Source organism: Lampetra planeri, chromosome 3 (genome assembly GCF_965212315.1).
Source record: "Lampetra planeri chromosome 3, kcLamPlan1.2.h2, whole genome shotgun sequence".
Taxonomy (NCBI): Eukaryota; Metazoa; Chordata; class Hyperoartia; order Petromyzontiformes; family Petromyzontidae; genus Lampetra; species Lampetra planeri.
In genome coordinates this window covers 25,039,009-25,059,322 of record NC_136109.1, presented here as the reverse complement: position 1 = coordinate 25,059,322, position 20,314 = coordinate 25,039,009, and the positions used below count along the sequence as shown (strand labels likewise).

General features: G+C 46.0%; 1 long non-coding RNA gene across 1 annotated transcript; it reads left to right on the top strand.

Moving 5' to 3' along the window:
* The first annotated feature begins 12,265 nt into the window (after positions 1 to 12,265).
* LOC144717365 (uncharacterized) lies at positions 12,266 to 19,899 on the top strand. The gene is made up of 3 exons (XR_013585088.1): positions 12,266 to 13,066; positions 18,755 to 18,829; positions 19,506 to 19,899. It is a non-coding gene; the product is annotated as an uncharacterized LOC144717365 (long non-coding RNA).
* Positions 19,900 to 20,314: the final 415 nt, after the last annotated feature.

Below are 20,314 nucleotides of genomic sequence, written 5' to 3'. Positions count from 1 at the left end.
AGTGAGCGGATGGCATCATGGGGGGGGGGGATCCTGCCGTGGTGTAATGGTTAGCACACTGGACTTTCCATCCAGAGGTCAATCACTTAAATTCGATCTTCCGGCGCGGCAGTTGTTCGTATGTATATTGAGCTTCTTTCGCACCGTGCGTAGTCAATCGTGCTAATCGGATGTGCGAGAAACAATACAGCAGGTGGAAACAATAAAGTAAGTTTATTCAATTCCCCTCCCCCCTCAACTCCTTCCCTCCCGCCGCCACCTCTGTTCACCCACTGCAGTTAGTCGATGGACAGGTCGACGTGGGAGAGAAAGGCCCGAATTCCCGCTGCGGTGACTGGTGGCGTGAGCGAGCAATGACACGCTGGCAGTGGTCGTGAGTGCGCAATTGCAGGGCTGCACCTTTACCCGTCGCGTACAGAGAATTGGGCGTTCTGGGGGATAAGGGGTAACGGCGACGTTGAAGATGGAAGGAGCCGTTGGGTTTTATGCCGTGTTCTTTTGTTTTATTTAGTTTGCGTTTTTACTGTGTTTGCACAGCGCAAACGAACCACAAAGATTGCCAAAGTCCAGTGATCTGCCTGGCTTTTTCTTTTTTTACTGTCGTTTTGTTTGCTTTCATGCGCACCTTGACTCTGTGCTTAATTTTACAGCATTTGCGCTTTTCGGTCGTTCAGGTGAATGATTTCCAAAAAAACAATGTGCACATTCCGCTTCACTTTATTGAGCGTTTAATTTTCGTGATGTTTACTGCGAGACTTTTTTTTCTTCTTCTTTTTCTTCTTGTTATGATCACGATGAATTGCTCAGCCATTTGTTCATGTGTTGTCATGCTCTTTGTTAAATGGGGCCTTTTTTCCCCCCCGAAGAACAGGCACACGTGAAACACAAGTTAAATTGTTCACACCCGCTTCCATAAAACAAGATATCGCATCGACCCTGATTAACACTGTGATCTTAACCACCACAATGACCCTTTCTCTATCACCCTATAGATCCACGAAAGTAATGGGTGCGTTTACACAAGTTACCCAAATCGGCAACAGCAAAAACAACAAAAACCCAACTCGCGAAATCTACTCCCAAGTTGGAATTGGTTAGATAAAGACATTCATTATGGTAATAATGGTATTGAGTGGAGGAAGCAGCGGCGTAGTGGTTAGCACACTGCACTATGCACTTTACCTGATAAGTTCAATTCCCGGTCACGGTTGAGATCAATGGTGAGTGATATCTGAATCGGTCCTGAGCCCCTGCTCCCTTTACCAACTCGAAAAAACCAAGGGTTGTGAGGTCTGATAAAAAAAAATAACCCCCATGGCTGAGACCGCCCTGAGAGGTTTTCATCCAGCAGTGGATTGACAAACGGTTGCATAACCAATGATAATGGACCTCACCATCCAAGGGGCATCTCTGGTCACGAAGACCTTGTGCCCTATTGCTCTATTTACAGCCGGATCTTGTGCCGCGACGTCACGAACTGCTTGTAGCCCACTAAGATTGTAACTTATTACACACATTCATCATCGCCATCATGGTTGATCGACTGCTGGATGATGTCCTCCCAAAGCTGCCACTATCTCCCACTATCCTGGAATGGAATAATCCACCGAACACCAGCACACGAGTTGCTTTCGTCGCTCCATCTCCTTGGCGGAGTGGCTTCCTCTCGAATGCGCTCCTTTCCTTGGCTGCCAGCTCTCAGTGGGAATCGCAAACGTCTGACGATTGTACAGCATATTATAGAGTGCGGGTGGTACGATGCACTGCTTTATCGAACGCTAATTATTCTTCAGATCGTCATAAGTACGTTGCTTCGTATCAGAATCAACGTTATATGGGTGTGTTATAAGCACTTCATGTCACCACTGCAGCCATTCAGACGTTACCATTCACCACAATATGAAAATGTATAATGGTAAATCTTTCATTGGATTGTGGCCTTGAATCGTGACATGTCATCTAATCTCGAGAGATGGGGGTGGCAGGGAGTACTTAGTGAATAAACTCTTGGTATACAGAGTACCTATACACACACAGCCTTGTTGCAAGTAAACATTTTATTAAATTTCCCTATGTGGGGAGCAGTAGTGTAGCGGCGAGCGCGCTGCGCTACGAACCCCACGACCCGAGTTCGATTCCTCCGCTCACGGCCAACACCAGTGACGATTATCTGAACCGGTCCTGGGACTCCCCTAGGTCGACTCATCATCAAATGAGAACCCGGTGCGATGTGTAAACATCGCCACGAGGGAGACAAAGGCGGCCAGGCGTGGTGCTGATCACCCAAGCCCTCGTGTGCCGTGCTGGCCGGACTTCATGGGTGCTCGTAAACAGCACTTGCCCCAACATTATGGCAAAGCTATACGGGGGATCTTTGTCTTTGTTTTTTGTTTGTCGGCATGATGTGTGCTACACGATAACAGGGTAAGTAGAATTAGCTCTCACTTCAGTCCGAGTGCTCATCTCAGTTTCCCTCCCTGGAAATTACTGGAGAGACCACACGGTTACGCGGTGTTGATCCGTTTATAGATACACTAGCATAAGTACCCGGCGTTGCCCGGGTGAAAAATATATTTCTTAATAACCTTACATATATACACAGATGGGCTGCTACCCCTGCCCCCCCCCCCAGCCACGATCTCCTGGGCCGCTGTGCAGTAATATGTACGGCCTATAGTGTGGTGGGGTGTCGAGGCCTAGTACCGTGCAGAGCCTCCGGCCTCGCCTAAATTGCCCACCCGGCTGAGGCTGGGTACAGGGGCCGTTACCCCCCCCCCCCCCCCGCGCTACAATAATACTGTCTAATCGCTATAATTTTATTATCTACCGACCCTATAATAGTAATTGCACACATTGTGGTGGGGGGGGGAGTGAAGAGGACGTGAAACTTTGATGAATTTACCTCAGAGTCGCGTGTTAATGCGTGCACATATTTTTAACGGAAATTAAAAATGGCGTCCACCCCGCAGCGAATGCGTCGCTACCCGTTGCCAGGGGCAACCGCCGTCCAATGAAACTGCGTATGGTCCGGCGACACACAGACAGACACACACACAGACAGACAGACACACACACAGACAGACAGACGGACAGACAGACAGATTTGCGATTTTATATATATATATACACCACTAAAAGTGGAGAAGTAAAAATACGTAAATAGGAGTAAAGAAGGGAAACGCTCATAGCAGGGAGTAATTCGAGATTTCAGCGTCTCTCCGTGTCTCCCACCACCAGTCTCAATGCACTTATTACATGTTTTTGAAAACACTTTGTCCTGCAAGATATTGAGCCTTTTACAATTGCCAAGCACCTTTTGAGAAGAAAGTTAATAGGGTCGTTTTAGAGCAGTGGGAGTATCTTTAAATGTATTACCCTGTATATCTGAGCACAGATCGTTTTTTTTTATCCAACTCAAAGAACGCCTGCATACTCATATTTAGATACCAAAAGAGAAAATGCAATCAAGCACATTCCACTTTATAAATGTGTACGTGTATAATGTACAAACCCTTTGTATATTAAAAATGTACATCCACTGCTGGATGAAAGTCTGCCCACGCTGTGTAGCTCATAGGGGTTGTTTAACCATTCTTCACTGCGCAGGTCAGTGTGGGTTTGCGAAGGAAAGGGAGTTGTGGCCAGGACCACTACAGATACTGATCACCATGGATGTCAACTGTGACCAGGAATTTAACTGAGATGTTCGGGTTCATAGTTTAATGTGGTAATCACTCTGTATCAGAGCTCTACCCAAGTGCTAAATATAACTTATTTTCCTCTCTCTAAAATAGCTAGAGATTGCAAATTTCAACAAAACCGCAAGGGTAAAATTCCATACTTTTCACGTGCAATGCAAATAAAATTATTTGCATAGGGTTTTCCCCTTCTTGGTAATTAAGTCTGCATTAACCACACATAATTGTGCCAAAACATGCAAGCAAACATGCTCTGATTATAATAAAAGCAATGTTTTTGAAACTGATTGGCCAACACCAGAGACAGCCTTCTTTATGGCCGTGTCTCACCACCAGTGTCAGACCAAAGAACACGAAGAGGCGAACGGTACAAAGACGATGCAAGTATCAGAACAGATAGCAGGGGTCGAGCAGTCGTATCTATAGGATATTTTTGCCAGTATCTGTTCACCTTGTAAAAGATATCTGTTTGATGTTTGACCACCTTAACACCTGTTTTATTGCCAGAAAGGGCAAACCCTAGAATTTTTTTCATTATTTCGGATACTGGCAAAAAAAAACCCATAGGTAAAATAATTTACATGACAAGTGAATCTAGGCTACATGCAGCAGATCAATCACAGTATGTATGGTACGTAACTGAAATGACAGCATGAGAACAGATTGAACAAGCTTGTGGCTGGTCTTCGGGGAATGAGATGTGATCAGGGCTTAGTTTCTCACACAATATTTTCCAGGTCGCTGGTAGACTGGAGTAGATGGCACATGACAGTGAGAGGTACACTGGATGTGCTGTACATAACGTGGAAGTATGTTTTAGGTCATTGACCCGGACAGTTCTGGCTAAAATGCAGCAGTGGCAATGGTGCGGTGACAATGGTGATGATGACATGGCCCATCAGTGGTACATTGAGGAAGCATCTCGGCACAGTAAGCTGACAAACTTTAGCCTGCATCCAATCAACAGTTGTAGGGGCAGTGCTGGCAACAACACATCAGACTCAAGAGCAATATTGCCACTTGGAATGCAGAAACTTTATGAATGTGAAAACAATGTCCGATTTGAAATTGCATAGCAAGTATTATTTTCCCTGTTCCTTCAGTCTTGGTGAAGGCCCGACAGTTGAATTGCAATGAGTATAGGTTATATTTCTTTGTGAGACACGTCGCTGGAAGCGATGGCCGTTGATGGTCGTTGATGGTCGTTGATGGTCGTTGATGGTCAAGAATAACGATGGATTGGCAGCCGAGGAATCCTAGTAGCACAAGTAGCTACATATGCTACGGGCCCTGCACTTTCAAGTGCCCCGCGCTCAATTCTTTCAAGCTATCAATTCCGGTTCAGTGATTCTGCACTTGCTCTATTACTATAGTACAATAGTGCCTTCAACTTTTATAAACCACTGTGTGTTTAAGGTTAGCGATTTGTCGTATTATCTGACTGTATAGCAAATGAAAAACTAAAATGACTTTACTATGTAAATAAAAAAATTATGTTTTAAAAACTTCAGTTTTTTTTAATTTAGGGCCCCTTTATAACATATGCTACAGGCCCCGCACTAGCTTAATCCGGCACGGCAAGGAATGGACCGTATCCAAGAGGGCATTAACCGAGAAGATGGAACGATGAAATCAGCTGTTGCGACTGTGCTAGGTGGAACATTGCATCACAGGATCGTGAGAGATGGTGATGGCTTGTGGAGGCCTTCATCGTGACTGACGATGATGAAGTTATCTCTGTCAGTGCCTTTCGCTTGTCACGTGCTTTCCCGTGCTCAATGAGCGTGGGTGATGTCGTGTAAGGGGTTTATTATTACTGTATATCACTTGCACTTTGACAAAAGGGACGACAAGAAAGCAGTAGGAAACAGAATACGGTGTACGAAATGTCAACCCCGTGATCAAAGAACAGGTGGGTTTTGTATTATTCCTGACACTATGACAACATAATTAGCCTCGAGCATGCAGCTTTTACCAAACACTCCAGGGATCTGAATATTTTAAGAATTCAAATGGATGCAGGGAAAACAGGAATTAGTCATAATTAGCACCACGTTTGAGGTTCAATCGCTCAAAAACAGCCTCCTGAAAGCTGCTGCATGAAGACAGAACCCGGGGGGGGGGGGGGAATTGAGACACAGCCACCAGAGTGCACTCCTAACGCTTTTACAGCAAACACACACACACACACATCCCATTGTACGATCATAATCACCCCTTTTTAGCATACAATTATAAAACCGTGACTCTTAAATATTTAACAGTTGACGTTCATTATGAAGTCAAACGTGTTTCAAGAGCATCTCCTTAATGCAGAGGGGAGGGCGAGTTGTGGAAACTTTGCGGTGTGTGTGAAAAGGGAGCACGGGGCGGGAAGGTCAGAGGTGTGGGATTGTGGGGGAGAGAGTGCGGGGTGGTGACAGTGTTGTTGGATATCAGGGAATCTTCTTGTGTCCGAGGAAGCCACTGGGAGCTATGCACTTTTAAATCTAGATTGAAAAGTCATATCTTTTAGAAACTGCTGTTTGTATTTAATTTGTTGGCTGCGTACGATGCGAAAGAAGTTCAACGTACATACGTTGGGTGGGCAATAGATCAAGCGGAGCTTATATGTTCGTGCCGAGGTTGGCCATTGAGCCTGGTGCCGATGTGAAAAACACCTGGCAGTGAATTACCGAAGCGGGCAGTGGTGTTACTCTGTGGTGCCTAGTTTGAGATCGGTGACTGGAGTCGCAGCGTCACACATTCGTAATTGTCCATTGGCGTGGATGAATTTGACAGCTGATTAAAGGGCTTCCTCGCACAGCGTACGGATTCACAGGGAGTTATTTGGAGTTATTTGGCCATACTTGAACACGCTGTTCAGTGCTGGTTGATGAAGGCAGGGAGCACAGACGTGGGGAGCATAGAGGTACGGTACAATAATTCGTGTTTTTCTATGCGTTGCCCTCTCCTACCCACAACGATCCGTGTGCTATGAGAGATGCAATCTGCGGTTTGCGCTCTCGTCTCAATACTGCTCGGGTCCCATCGGCGTGCCGCAGATTTAGACCATTGACGGCTCACCAGGCGCGCCCCGTGACGGCTGTAAAACACCAGGACGCCACTGGATGGGGCCTCCCCACGACAATCGCTGCTTCCCGGTTCACGACAAACGACTGCTTCGAAGGCCCATTGAGCTGCCCCGCGGAGTTTCTCTCTCCCCATTTCCCTGCACAGCCACCGCCACCATCCCCCCCACCGCCACCACCTTCTTACCCATAATGACCCCCCCCCCGTACACCCCACCAATTTTGTAAAACGTCTTGAGATGCGGTTTCATTTAGACGCTATATAAATTCAAATTGGAGCTGCAGCTTGAGGCGCAGACGCTGAGGCAATACACGGAACCTAGAGATTGATTACATTCACACCCTTCGATAATTGTTATCCCCACGCGTCTCCGCGCATCACAGCCGGCCAGCAGGCCAAGCCGTTAGCTCACACCGAATACTTGACACGTTTTCAAAACAAGAACAACAACAACAACAAAAGGCCCCGTTCAGCGAACGTTGTTTTTCTTTGACACGGCGCGTCGCGTTTTCCTCCGCGGCACAGGAGAGCATTCGTGCCAGAGGTCGCAAACGGGTTTTGATTCCTTACCCGTACCCGTACCCGGCCGCACCAGGGTCACAAATGGGTACTACCCGGGTACTCGTTCCCTACCCGTACCCGCACCCTACCCGAAATGAGTGACAAACGGTTACTCACCAGTGACTCACGGCCTACCCGTACCCGTACCCGGCCGCACCAGGGTCGCAAACCGGTACCCGTACCCGGCCGGGTACGGGTAGCCGGGTATCGGGTAGGGTACGGGTATCGGGTACCCGATTGCGACCTCTGATTCGTGCCGAAACGGCGCGTGCGAGCCACCGAGCGCGTGGATGCCATCGTGCGTTCTACGTAGGCCACCAATGTCGAACACGCGCACGATGTTAAATTGCCTCTGGGGTGGCCGAGCGGTCGGTGCGGTGAGAAACGTGGCCACACAACAACCCGAGTTGGATTCCAGGCCGCGGCTGCGAACAGCGGTGACGAACGATAATAATCTGGACCAGTTCCGGGCAGCCCTGTCCATTTCCCCTTCACCAACCAAACGCACGATGGTGACCAGCGTGTTGAAGTCCGGTCAAACAACACCCACGAGGCGTGCATCGTCCACGAGTGGACTAACGAAAGAGATGCGTGGTTATCATTATTTTATGATGAATTTGTCTCGTTGAAGTCCCATGATGTTAAAGTTCGTCACGTACCACAAGGTACATGCGGTACAGGTCACGTGGCTATTTGGCTGAGCCACGAATGCAATGCCCGGCCCCCTTGTAAAATAATAACACGGTTAATGGTGCGGGGAGATCGCGTGTTTCTCCTTTCCCATCCCTTCCTCTCGCCATTGACGACGACGCCTGTCCCCGAGCCGCTGTTTACTCAAGCGATGAAGCTGCTGTTGTTTGCAACCTCCCCCCTCCCCCCTCTCGATAGTTGAGTTATTCATGCGCCCTTTTAAATGGGCGGCTTCAAATGCCCACAGGGGTTAACAATAATCTTTACGGCCGGTTATTCCAAGGTGTTGCTGGTTTAGCCCGCCATCAGCACTGATTGCTGCCCCTTCAGAATGGCCGCCACTTTTTACAAGGTGGCAGCAGTTCGCTTTATTACTATCTGCCCGGGTCAAGGTGGACAGCGGAGATAAAGTGCATCGTTGACCGCTGTTTTACTCCGTGCTGTAATTGCCCACTGCCGTCGCCTGCGTTCAGCTTTATTGTCGAGGGTGGCAATCAAATGTCGGTGCTGCTAACGTCACGACAGTTTAAAAACATGCATTAAAATAACAAACTTGATAACAGCTGCTTGTTGAATGAACTCGCTTTGTAAAGTGGACTTTTGCATTCGTGTGAACAGCCCCGAACAGGTTATAAACGACTCTGTGTTGCACACGAACCTTGCTTGGCAATGTTTAGCCGTGATTCTGCACGCGTGTATTTGCATCTTGCTACGGCTTACTGATGTGATTGTGGCACTGAACTGCGACAAATAATTTTAAGTTGCCCTTCATGAAAAACAAAACATTCTCGCACGACTAGCTTTTTAAAATATTAATTTCAAAGATATGCCTATGAACTGTTTTACAAAGAGGGAAGGGATAACTAGAAAGTAAACAAAAGTTCCCACGATGGCAGTGTGTGTTAAACACGAGATAATTAATAGGGCCTACGTAAATAATTATTTATATTTTTTTAATATAAAAAAACCTTTACAGGAAGTGGCCAGGAAGCTCAAATGTCATCGCGCTAAGATCCTAGAATTGATTCCGGGCAGCCACCCATGATTACATCGGTTCAAAAGTGTCGTGAATTGATGGTCTAACATCGATGACCGATGTCCCATCATGTTAAAACTATAAACTACAGGATTATTTTTTTAATTCTACCTCTGAGATATATAACTCTTTTTCAAAAGCGATCTGGTCACAAATGATAGACCAATAAAGTGGCTTATCATGTGGAAATGTATGGCAGGCAAATGCTCAAGAACGCATTTCTCGAAATGTGGAGGGAAAACCCGGAGGACCCGGAGAAAATCCACACGACCATGGGGAGAGAGACACCGCAAACTTCAAATATACAGGCGTCAGGGTTGGGTTTGAACCTATATCCCAGGCGAGGTAGGTAACATCTCGCCACCTGGCACCCTGAACTTTTAAATACAGCCCTGAGAATTTAAAATACTGCATCAGATGTGGTTGTCACGTGGCAAACATTACTTTTTGTAGCGGTGCACGTGGACAAGTATTATCCCTTAATATCGATAAGAAGTCATCAGAACAGATATCGGAACTATCGTTCTGCAATATCTCATTCCCAAACTCACTGACCTGAGAGTGTTCCGAATTAATAATTTTTTCATTACAACGCTGATACCACAATTGGGATACATCTGGCAAATAAGGAATGCAAAATACTGGTTTACTTAAAAGCTGTGGTTCACCATGAGATGCTTCAGCTTAACCAAGGAATATTTAAGATTCCTCGAATGCTGTCAAATGTCCAGCACCCAAACAGCCACCTCTGGAAGTCATTAAGAACATTTGGGAGAAGGTTCTCCAGACAGCCTCTGCCTTGTTAATATTATATATTCGTTATAATACATGGTTAAATACAAGAAATGTTCATGTGTACGTCTTCGTGTGTGTGAGGAGCAGTAGTGTCATGGCGAGCGTGCTGCGCTACGAACCCAGCGACCCGAGTTCGAATCCCACTCACGGCCAACTCCAGTGGCGATTATCTGAACCGGTCCTGGACCTTACCTAGGTCGACTCAGCCTCAAATGAGTACCTGGTGCGATGTGCAAACATCTCCACTAGGGAGACGAAGGCGGCCGGGCGTGGTGTTTGCCACCCACCCCCTCGTGTGTTGTGTCGGCCATTATAGGTGCTCGCTAAGAGCTCTTGCCCCAACAGTCTGTTAAGGCTACACGGGGGATTTTTGTAGATGTGCGTGCGTGCTTGTGTACTCAGAGTACACTTTGTGCCTTGGTAATAAAGAATCAAAGGTGACCACATACCATGTGAAAAACGGCTGTTATCTATCTGTGGGGGCGCCTGCTTGTTTTGCCTGCTGCATATCTTGGATGATTGTGGGCTCTTTTAACTCTCGCTGCTTAATGATCGTTTACCGATACCATGTGTCACTGGGGCCAAACGGCCGTGCCACTCAACAGCACCACGTCACTGTCACTGCCAAGCCAAAGGACATTTCTGCACAGCGCGGGCTCTTGCAACTATGTATTTTAACCCCCCCTGTTTTCCGCCGCCTTTATGCGGTCACACTCTTGCCATTTCGTATTGAACGTGAATGAAATTGGGCAGTAGAATGTGTAAATCATTCGCAATGATGTAAATAAATCACCTGCCTTCTGATAAAGGCCGCGTTAACTGCAATTATATCAATTTTTCGTTTAAATTTCGCAACGAAATTTCTTCAAAGCCTATATTTCATCATCAACAACTTAATAATAATAATCATTTACAGGACATAGTTTTAATGGTAATACAACAAAACGTTATTTCGGGGCAGCTCTCTACATGATGCCGTATGGTGATGTCATGTGACTTTTAAGGTCACAATGGGGCCGCTTGCTGTCAAGAAATTAACTTTGTGTAGTATTTTAGCCTGCATGCACTTCTCAGTGTGATGGGTTTCTCATAATTTACAACAACAAAAGTGTGAGAGTTTGTTTATTGTCACCCTCAGATGGTGTTATGACAAGGTTACATACACACAGTCTGTCGTACAGAGAACTATGCACCTACGGTGTATTTGTCATATAAGTGAACGTCTGGGGGCTGATAAAAAAAGACGCTGTCTTTCCCGACAGACCTGTTCTTCACCTGAGGACGGCTGCTTGCGTTGTGGCCGAAACGTCGTGACAATTGTATTTTATTATGTTTTATTTGTATTATTTTATTATTTCCCTTCTACGTGACTTTACCGAAAGAACCAAGAAGATGAATCCCTGCAGTCACGAAACCTTTACATCGAAATAATCTACTTCTTTACACAGGAGGGCCACACTGAGTCGTAGGACTTTTTCAGTGGGATACTGCATTGAGTTTCTATTTTTATTTTAAGATTTTTTTCAGCCAATCAACGACTGATTCTACAAGAAGGGTGGAAATCGGAACACCCAAAGTAAACCCGCGCGCGCGAGGGCAACAAGCTACCCCCCCCCGTACGGATGCCTTCTCCTGGCGAGCCAGAATAAGGCACCTCGACGCCCCTGGGAAGGGAGTTTCACGACATTTGTGTGATCCGCCAACCCTCGCCGCCACAGTGCTGGATTACAGGCCTCGTGCATAGCCACCACCTCGGATATTGCTCATCCAATATGCGAGCACTGTTGCCCAAGTGCCAGCTTCTATTATACAATCCCGGTGTTCCGTTTGTCCGTTTGCCCATCAGAAGGCCTGAATCAAAAAGTTATAGAAAGTGGGACACCCCCCCCCCGCCCCCCCAGATGTGGGGGTAAAATGTTGATCTAACAGGTTTCCAAATATGTCTACACACCCTACATGCAATAGGGTCAGTAGCATTTACACACATTGGGCTGGGGTAGAGAAGAGCGAAGTGCTGAGCATCCCTCCGCAGGAGCTAGAATAATGCTGCCACAAAGCCGCTGACGTTCTAGTGAATGTAAATGATTTCCCATGTATCCTTTGTTACTAGTTTTCCTTTTGATGTTTATAAGCAGTTTATCAAAGTTCGTGCACGTTGAAAAATAAATCAACACAACACATCGATATGAAAAAAAAAGCAACTGAGATTAAAGAATACGCAAACAAACTGTGCATCGACCGCTGTGAAGAAGACGAAGGGCTTTTTAACGGATTCTTTTATCCGGTCTCATAGGAGGGCCATGGGAGCAAATTCAAGTATGTAAAGTGTTTAGCCATACCATGCCATATAGCACATTGTTTTACGTGCCTTTGTCAACGCACTGTTGGATGAAAGCCTCCTCACACTGTTTTGGCCGTGCGGGTTATTTAACCATTTCTCGCCAGGCTGGTTAGCGTGTGTTGTTGTTGAAGGGGATTGATTGTAGGCCGAAGACTGGTTCAGATATCAATCAGCTGTGGCCAGGAATATAACTCGAGTAACCCCGTTAATAGCGCAGCGTGATAACCACCGTGCCACAGCTCCGTAGCCAATAACAGCACATACTTAATTACCAGGTGCCAACATTGCCTGCTTGTTTGGTCAATCTGCCTAGCAAATAGCTATATTTGTCATCCATAAACCTTACTCTTAGAGGCTTATGCTTAAGCTTTGTGTGATCGGTTTGGTTCAAATGTGTCCACATTACCCGCACTCGCTTACCAGGTGTGGACGAATGGCTTAAAGGAAACCAATACTTAATGTATACTCCGTACGTAATTCCGTTTTTGATACCCGGTAGAATTCCACGGGAAAACCTGTTCGTCCACTCCATTCGCTCGTCTGTCTGGACGTGCGTTCTGGCCCTGCCTGTTCATGCCAGCTGCTTGAAACCAGACACGTTGGGCTGCTGCGTGGGAGGTGTACGCCGCATTAATTGCATCTCTCTGATGTGTTTTCGGGTCGTGCCGCGTGTTGTCCGACGTTTCGCTCCACGTGCCCGGAGAAACGTTTTGGCTATCGTGCCGAACAACGAGCGGCACACGCTGAAAGCACGCGCCGAGATTTGTCTGTTCAGCACAACCACGAAAACATCCGCTGCAAGAACCAATTGTGCTGGGAGAGAAGGCCGGAACACTGCACTCATAAACGCCTCGGATCACCAGCAGCTGAGCCGTGAGTAACACTGACACCCAGCCCCGACCATGCAGCAACAGCAGCGGCAGAGACTCCGCAACGAGAACTTTTAACAGCTTCGCAGACTTTAACGAAATCGGTCTGAGCAGTTGTGAACGTGGCCCAGGAGAGGAAGCACGAGTGTTGAAAACCCCGAGCAGGTGACTGCTCACCACCGCACGTGTCGCACTCCAGAGCCCCCCGCCCCCCTCCAATTTGTGGGCTCAGCTTTCAAACGCCCTCGTTGTTGGGTCCGACGCGGCTGGCTGTTTACATTTCGCCAGACAAAGGAACAGCAATCGGTGTCTTTCTGTGGAGTCCGCGGGGTGCAAAGTCGGTGGGCAGCGTGTTGCGCGCTGCTGTCCAGTTTTCCAGGAATTGAAAGTGGGGATGGCTGGCAGCGGCGGGAGGGGGGGGATCGTGGATGGAGTGCAGTAAGTTGCTGTCATGAGCCGAGAAGGGGCAGGTGTGATGGGAGGGGGGGGGGATTTGGTGGGGGGTTGTTGCAACACTTATTGCGCTGTAGTTAATGTTCACAAGCTCATAATCTTTATGATGCCGAGTAATATAGCTATAGACAGTTCGTGGTGTTATTTTGCAGGGCTTATTTAGTAATGTGACACCTTCAGATACCCTAGCTGCTCGCTTTGTTTAAAGACGAGCATTATTAATGGTGGTTTGCAAGCTCGGGTAGTCGTGTGTGTATAGGGAGAGCGGTGGAACAGTAGTTAGAGCACTGCTCTACAAACTGGGTTACCTGAGCTTGATTCCCTGCCGTGTCCAACATAAGTGGGCGGATGATGTCAGAACGTGTCATGTGGCTCCCCGAGGTCAACTCAACCTTAGGGGCGCCACGGTGGCTAGGAGATGTTCACTACCTCGCCTGGTACACAGGAGGTCGTGAGTTCGATCCAGACCCTGACACCTGTATATGTGGAGTTCGCTTGTTCTCCCCGTGGTGCCGTGGTTTTTTCCCCGGGTCCTCCAGGTTTTATCACGCCACATTTAGAATCAACATGCGCTTCGAGTATTTGGCTGCTATACATTTCCACGTGATAAGCCACTTCGATGAGCTATCGTTTGCGGCCAGGTCGCTTCTGAAAAATACCTACATAGGTCAGTGGGCCTTACCTGGTAAAAAAAAAGAAATCGTTTTAAATGACTGTGTGTAAACATCGGCACTGTTGAACAACATCTGCCGGGCGTGTTTCCGGCCAAACAACTCCAGTCGCGCACAATGCACATTCTTAATAGGTGATCGCCAACACCATTTGCCCAACACCATTTGCCTTCAACGATCTATGAATGCAATATAAGGGGTGGGGGAGGAGGTATCTGTTGAGAACATGCCCAATGGAGAGAGAGAGAGAGCGAGTGGAGTGGGGTGGGGAGGGGAGGTGTTTGTTAGTTAACGTGGAGGTGATAAATCCACACGGTGCGATCATGGGAAAAGGGAGTCACAGCAGCCAGGCAGGAACATTCTAGGCGGCTCCAGTTCAAACAAGGAAACGCGTTCGTAGTCCCACGGACAAGGTTTCGCGACAGTTTGCGTGCCTGTTGACAAGCAGTCGCAAATATGTATTTGTTTGATTTCGCGTGTCGGCTACACCCGATTGGTAAACATTAATTCACCGGGACGGCGCGGGTGGAGCTTGGATCTTTCTTTCACATGAAAGGCGATGCACGCATGCTTTGATATTTGACTTTGTTCGCCGTGACAGTGAGACGTGTTCCAATTGTGGTGTTTTTGTCCATAGTAATGATAACGAAAATGAATAATAAAATAAGGGTTGCTCCAGATGCAACATCAGATCTTGTTGTGAATGTTTTATCCCCCCCCCCCACCAAAAAAAGGTCGGCGCAGCAAAACGTGTTTTTTTTGCGTTAATTGTTATTGTACAATGTTAATTCGCCGTCGTATAGCCATGACGTATTCTTAAAAATTATAAGTGTGTGACTGACAATTACTATACTCTGCCATCGGCGCTATATTTAAGTGGCGCTAGGGGCAAAAATGTCGTGCACATTTTGAGTGCTTCTTTTTTGCGCGAGCACAAACACACGCCCTCCCCTCCCCTTTTATTGCAACAGGCACCACGTCTCTTTCATAATCAAAAGCCAAACAGTGTTCCCACCAACCGAACAGCTTCCCACTCGAAGCCTAAATAGTTCAGGCCACTGTGTAATTCGAATCACGTGCGACGCTGGTCTCTCACTTTGCTCGACACCACGGGGTAAAGTTTGGAGCGTTGTTCCTTGTTTACCCCAAATTGAGAGTGACGCTCGTGTTCACACACACGCACTCACGCAATCGATGCGCACGAACACGCATTGACTCAGAGTGTACGTGCGCACACAAAGACAAAGATCCCCCGTGTGGCCTTCATAGACCGTTGGGGGCAAGTGCCGTGTGTGAGCGAGCACATTTGGTAAAGACCGCAAAGACACACAACGGTAGTGTGGCCAGAAACAGGCCCGGCCGAACTTTGTCAACCAGTCGCATTGTCAGGACCGGCAATCGGACACGATCTGCCTGGGATCGTAGGACAACGTGCCAACCAACCACTACACTTTCGCTCCCCAACTTCCCCCTTATAGCCTCAACATACTTTTGGGGCAAGTGCTGTGAGCGACAAGCACGTATGAAGACCGCAACGCCTTTGTTTGCCAAGTGGCAATGTTTACACACCACACCAGGTACTCATTTGAGGCCGAGTCGACCTAGGGGAGGCCCTGGACAGGTTCAGATAATCGTTACTGGTGTTGATGGCCGTGAGCAGGAATCGAACTCGGGACGCCAGGTTCGTAGCGCTAACCACTACACTACCGCTCCCCACTGCAAACACACACACACACTAACAGGCATACATGCACCCACAGTGGCGCCTAGATACATTTCTCTGTAAACTTTGCAAAGTGTCACCTCCCAGACAACTCGAAATTGGAGGCAAATATTAGGGGACAAACACACACGCGCACGCAATAAAGAGTCATACATAGAGGCACCCGAGGCGGTTGCTGTTTGTTCTGTCATGGCCACAGGTTTGTTTACCTTTCACAGATTACAACTACCGCCCCATCATATTATTTAAAGGCTTACTGTATTTATAAAATACATATTGCAAATTTCCATTTTCCGGTCGCATTATGGTGACATCAAATGTAATGTGCGTTATCTTCACGTTTAAAGCATCCGATCAATTATTAGATGTTAAAAGCGAATGAGAGTTTGAATTTATTACGGCCTGTCAGCACAAACTATTTACACAATTCGTTCACAAATTGCCTAATAAAGTAACATCCAAACGATATGGGCCGCTACTCCTACACACAAGCAGAATATATCATTGGCCATAATTATTCCACTTCTGGATGATGATCTTCCCAGGCCATCACCATCTCTCATGGTAGCATGTTATTAGAGTCGTGCCAGGGTACGGCGAATCGGGGCGATCGCCCCAGGCCCTGCGCTTTGGGGGGGGGGCACGCTTCGACATCACGGTGGTCGGGTGTTATATTTCCGGTTTAGTTTGAAGGCGTCGGGGGGCCCACAGTGTGATTTGCCCCAGGCCCCGCACACCACCATCGACGGCCCTGCATATTTTCTATGGCTACTCCTCTTAAAGCTCGATTGAAAACTCATTTATTAATAAGTGATTTTTGTGTTTAGTTTGTTGTCCTTCCCCCACACCTCCGATTAACACTGTTGGCTACATACGGTGCGAAAGAAATTCAACATACATTAGGCAGCACCAGTGACCAATATGAGAAAAAAATATTTGTACTGAATTTTACAGTTTGTCACATTGTTATTATCTTGTGTTTTTAATTACGTGTGTGATAGTGGTCCAGTGCTTAGCGCACCACTCTATGAACCGAGTGACATAAGTTTGATTCCTGGCCACGGCTAACATCAGTGACGAGTGAAATGTAAACAGGTCCTGACCCCTTCCCCTTTTCATCAACCTGCACCGACCAACGTGACCCAAGTTGGTTCGGCCTCCCCATCCAGCAGTGGATTAATAAAAACCGACACGGCAGCCAAAAAAAAACCCTTGCGGCTGTTATTTTCCACCATCTAAAAAAAAAACTGGACAAATCGCAAAAGGACAGCCCTTTCTTAATAAAAAAAACCTTGAGGCGTATCGTAAGCAAAAATCTTGCGCTCGTGACATAAGCTGAGCTCGAGTGCGCCCGGCAGATTATACACAAAAGCTAAAGGGCATCGCGGAGACGCGCGATGCAGCCCGCCGCCGTTAATCTCAACCTGAGCAGAGCATGCCGCCGAATGTCATCGAGCACCCGGCCAAAGGGTAAGCGCCTCACACTGCACTGTGTGCCTCCCAGAAATTGCACGGCAGGGATGAGGCGGGTGGCGAAGAAAAGATGAAACCTTTTAACCCCCTTGTTCCCTGACAGAGCCGGTATGTGTCCCTTACCTAGACCGTGCTCCAGAGTGGTCGATGAAAGCCCTCTTGGTTTTTAAAGCACAGGCTGGATGGACTGCCACATTTTGGGGTGTGGGGGGGGGATGTCCTTTGCTGCCTTAGTAGAAAAAAGGCCAAATGGGAATACAGTTGTTTATGCTGCAACGGTTGACTAAGCCACTGATAGAGTGTGGAAAGAAATTCCCGCATTATCAAGACAACTGAATTGTCAGTTCATGTTTTTCTGAGAATTTTGGTTTCCTTCCACATGGAAAAAAAATGAGCATACAATCTCAGGCAAGATTTTCTGAAATAAGTATTTGGTTTGGGTAAATAAAATATTATTCCGGTACTGTTTTACGTACTTTCTAAAAAATATATATTGCAATACGGTTTAATCCTTAATTGTCCTGTGAATTATTCAACAAAATATTAAACCAATTGAATTTACTTGTCTGATCTTGGAGTGAAAGTCTTGTTTTATTCTTGATTTGAATTTTTATTGTCGATAAAAAAAACATCTCAGTTCAGTCCATATCTGACCTTATTTCCCTCATTCTCATGTGAGATTTGATAATTTCCTTTTTATTATGGTGGCCTTTACGGCCACGATTCCATTCAATCACTCCTTTTCCCATTTATTTTTCATATTTCATTATCCTTTGTACTAATACAGCTGATAGGGTAAATCTCTAAATGTATGTGTGCGGCAATATTGCTGTACGTTCTGAATCAACAGAGGTGTGCAGAAACTCCAGCGTGCATGTTGTCCCTTTGAGCGAGCAACATTTTAGAAATGTGCCTACTTCATGGGTGAATCAATACCATGCAATACAAAGCAAGTGTTTTTTTCTTTTAAATGTGTGTTTTATTTGCGTAATTTTTCAATAATCCAGGCCGTGTTTACACAGACGCCCGTTTCTGCTTCTGCAGCATTTTTTGTGGGGACGTGTTTTGGCTGTGTGTTCTGCATGTGGTTTTAGTGAGGGTTCAACAACACCCGCAAATGCCATCCTCATGCACTGGGCCAAAATCATACGTAGCAAGAATCTTTACAGGTTCATAAACAAACATTGGGAGTACGCGCAGACTTGCAAACACAAACAAGTAACCGTGTGTGTGTGTGCGCAATACTTGAAAGCACAATTCAAACAAATATCGTGGCTACTTATTGGTTATTGTGAAACACATTCCATTACACCCAATCACACGAGGAAATCTTGTGTGTGTGTGTTTTTTTCCTCGGCGAGCTGTTTGGTAGATAAAAGAAAGTCACGATACGGTGACTTGGCAGGTGATCATAAGAGAAAAAGGACTGCATTGGCAAGGCTTGCTGGTAAGCATCAACTTCTCTGGGTGATGTAAAATTATATCTTGTGTACACAGAAGAAAAAAAAGCATTTCATTGCATTATCCTTTTCTGTTCAGGCAAGTATTTATTCATGTGGTGTAAATCATGTCAAAGAAATGTGCACAATGTGGGACTATTTTTAGTCCGACATTGTAGCTCATCGCGTTCTGATGCTTTTTGCTAAATTCGACTTGGAGCCCTGTGACGCAATTAATTTTCTGTGAAAAGCAATTATGTATTTCATTACGGCTTCTTTCCTTCCATTATTATGAGTGATTAAATTCACCATTAATAGAAATTATGAGATGACGTACAGTTTGAAGCATTAAAAGAAATACGATTTGGAAATCCCTGTGTTAATTGTACAGAATTGTCAGCAGACTGTAATTTATGATAAATACATGAAACAAATCTTGATAGGACATTTGTAAGACTGCAGTTAAATATTCTTACAATTTTTTACATTCTTTTTTTACGTTACTTTAATTATTACGCTTAACTTGCAGTCCATGCAAATGTCACTAGTTCGATCTCCCGGTGTGCCAGTTGAACGATTGAAAAGTTTATCAATGCCCCTGCCTCTGTCTACCCAGCAATATGAGTTCACCACAGATAGTCGATTGGGAATGTCGTGTGTGTGGGTACTCCTGCTTCTTCCAAGATATCTGACCAGTGCAGAAGAGTCAGAAAAATACCCTCCAGAGGTTATCTCCAAAAGCTCCCTCGGAATGGAGGCCCTTCCACCAGCAGTGGCATTCGGCAAGAAAATGCAAGTCTGCACCTTTGCCTTTACATTTTTTTTATATTTGTATTCTTTGGTTCTTTCGGTAAAGTGGTAAAGTCACGTCGATAGAAAAAATAAAAGTAAATAAAATAAAAACTACGACGTTTCGATCACAACACTCCTGATGACGATCGCTTGTGTTGTGATAGAAAAGAATATGAATTCCTGCAGTCACGAAAGTTTTAAGTAAAAATTTTTTATATTTTGTTTGGAATGGATATTTTTAAAACATAGGCTTTCACAGAGGCACACATTCATGTACACAGGCGGATGTGCAGATACAGCAGGTCAAGTAAGTCCTTATAGAATAATCTTGTTAAATCTTTAACAAAAAACGTGTCAAGGTATTATTCACCGTATTTAACAAATACATATTCATGTACAATATTGTGTATATCTAAGTTCTAATTATTGCATTAGTTTAGCTTGTACCCAGTTGTATATTATAAATGTGAAGTCAAAATCCTGTCATGAAATTAAAGCATTTCCTTTCGACTCTTGTATCAGAGAATGGGCCGCAGAAGATGACATTTCAAATATACTTCTCAAGCCACTTCAGTGATACTGACCTGGCCCAATTAAGTGACAAACCGAATTCAGGTGGTTTTTTGTGTGTGCAGTCATTGGTGACCGAGCTAAAACCATGAACTCATTCCACTTGATCCCAATTTAACCAAGGGTAGCTA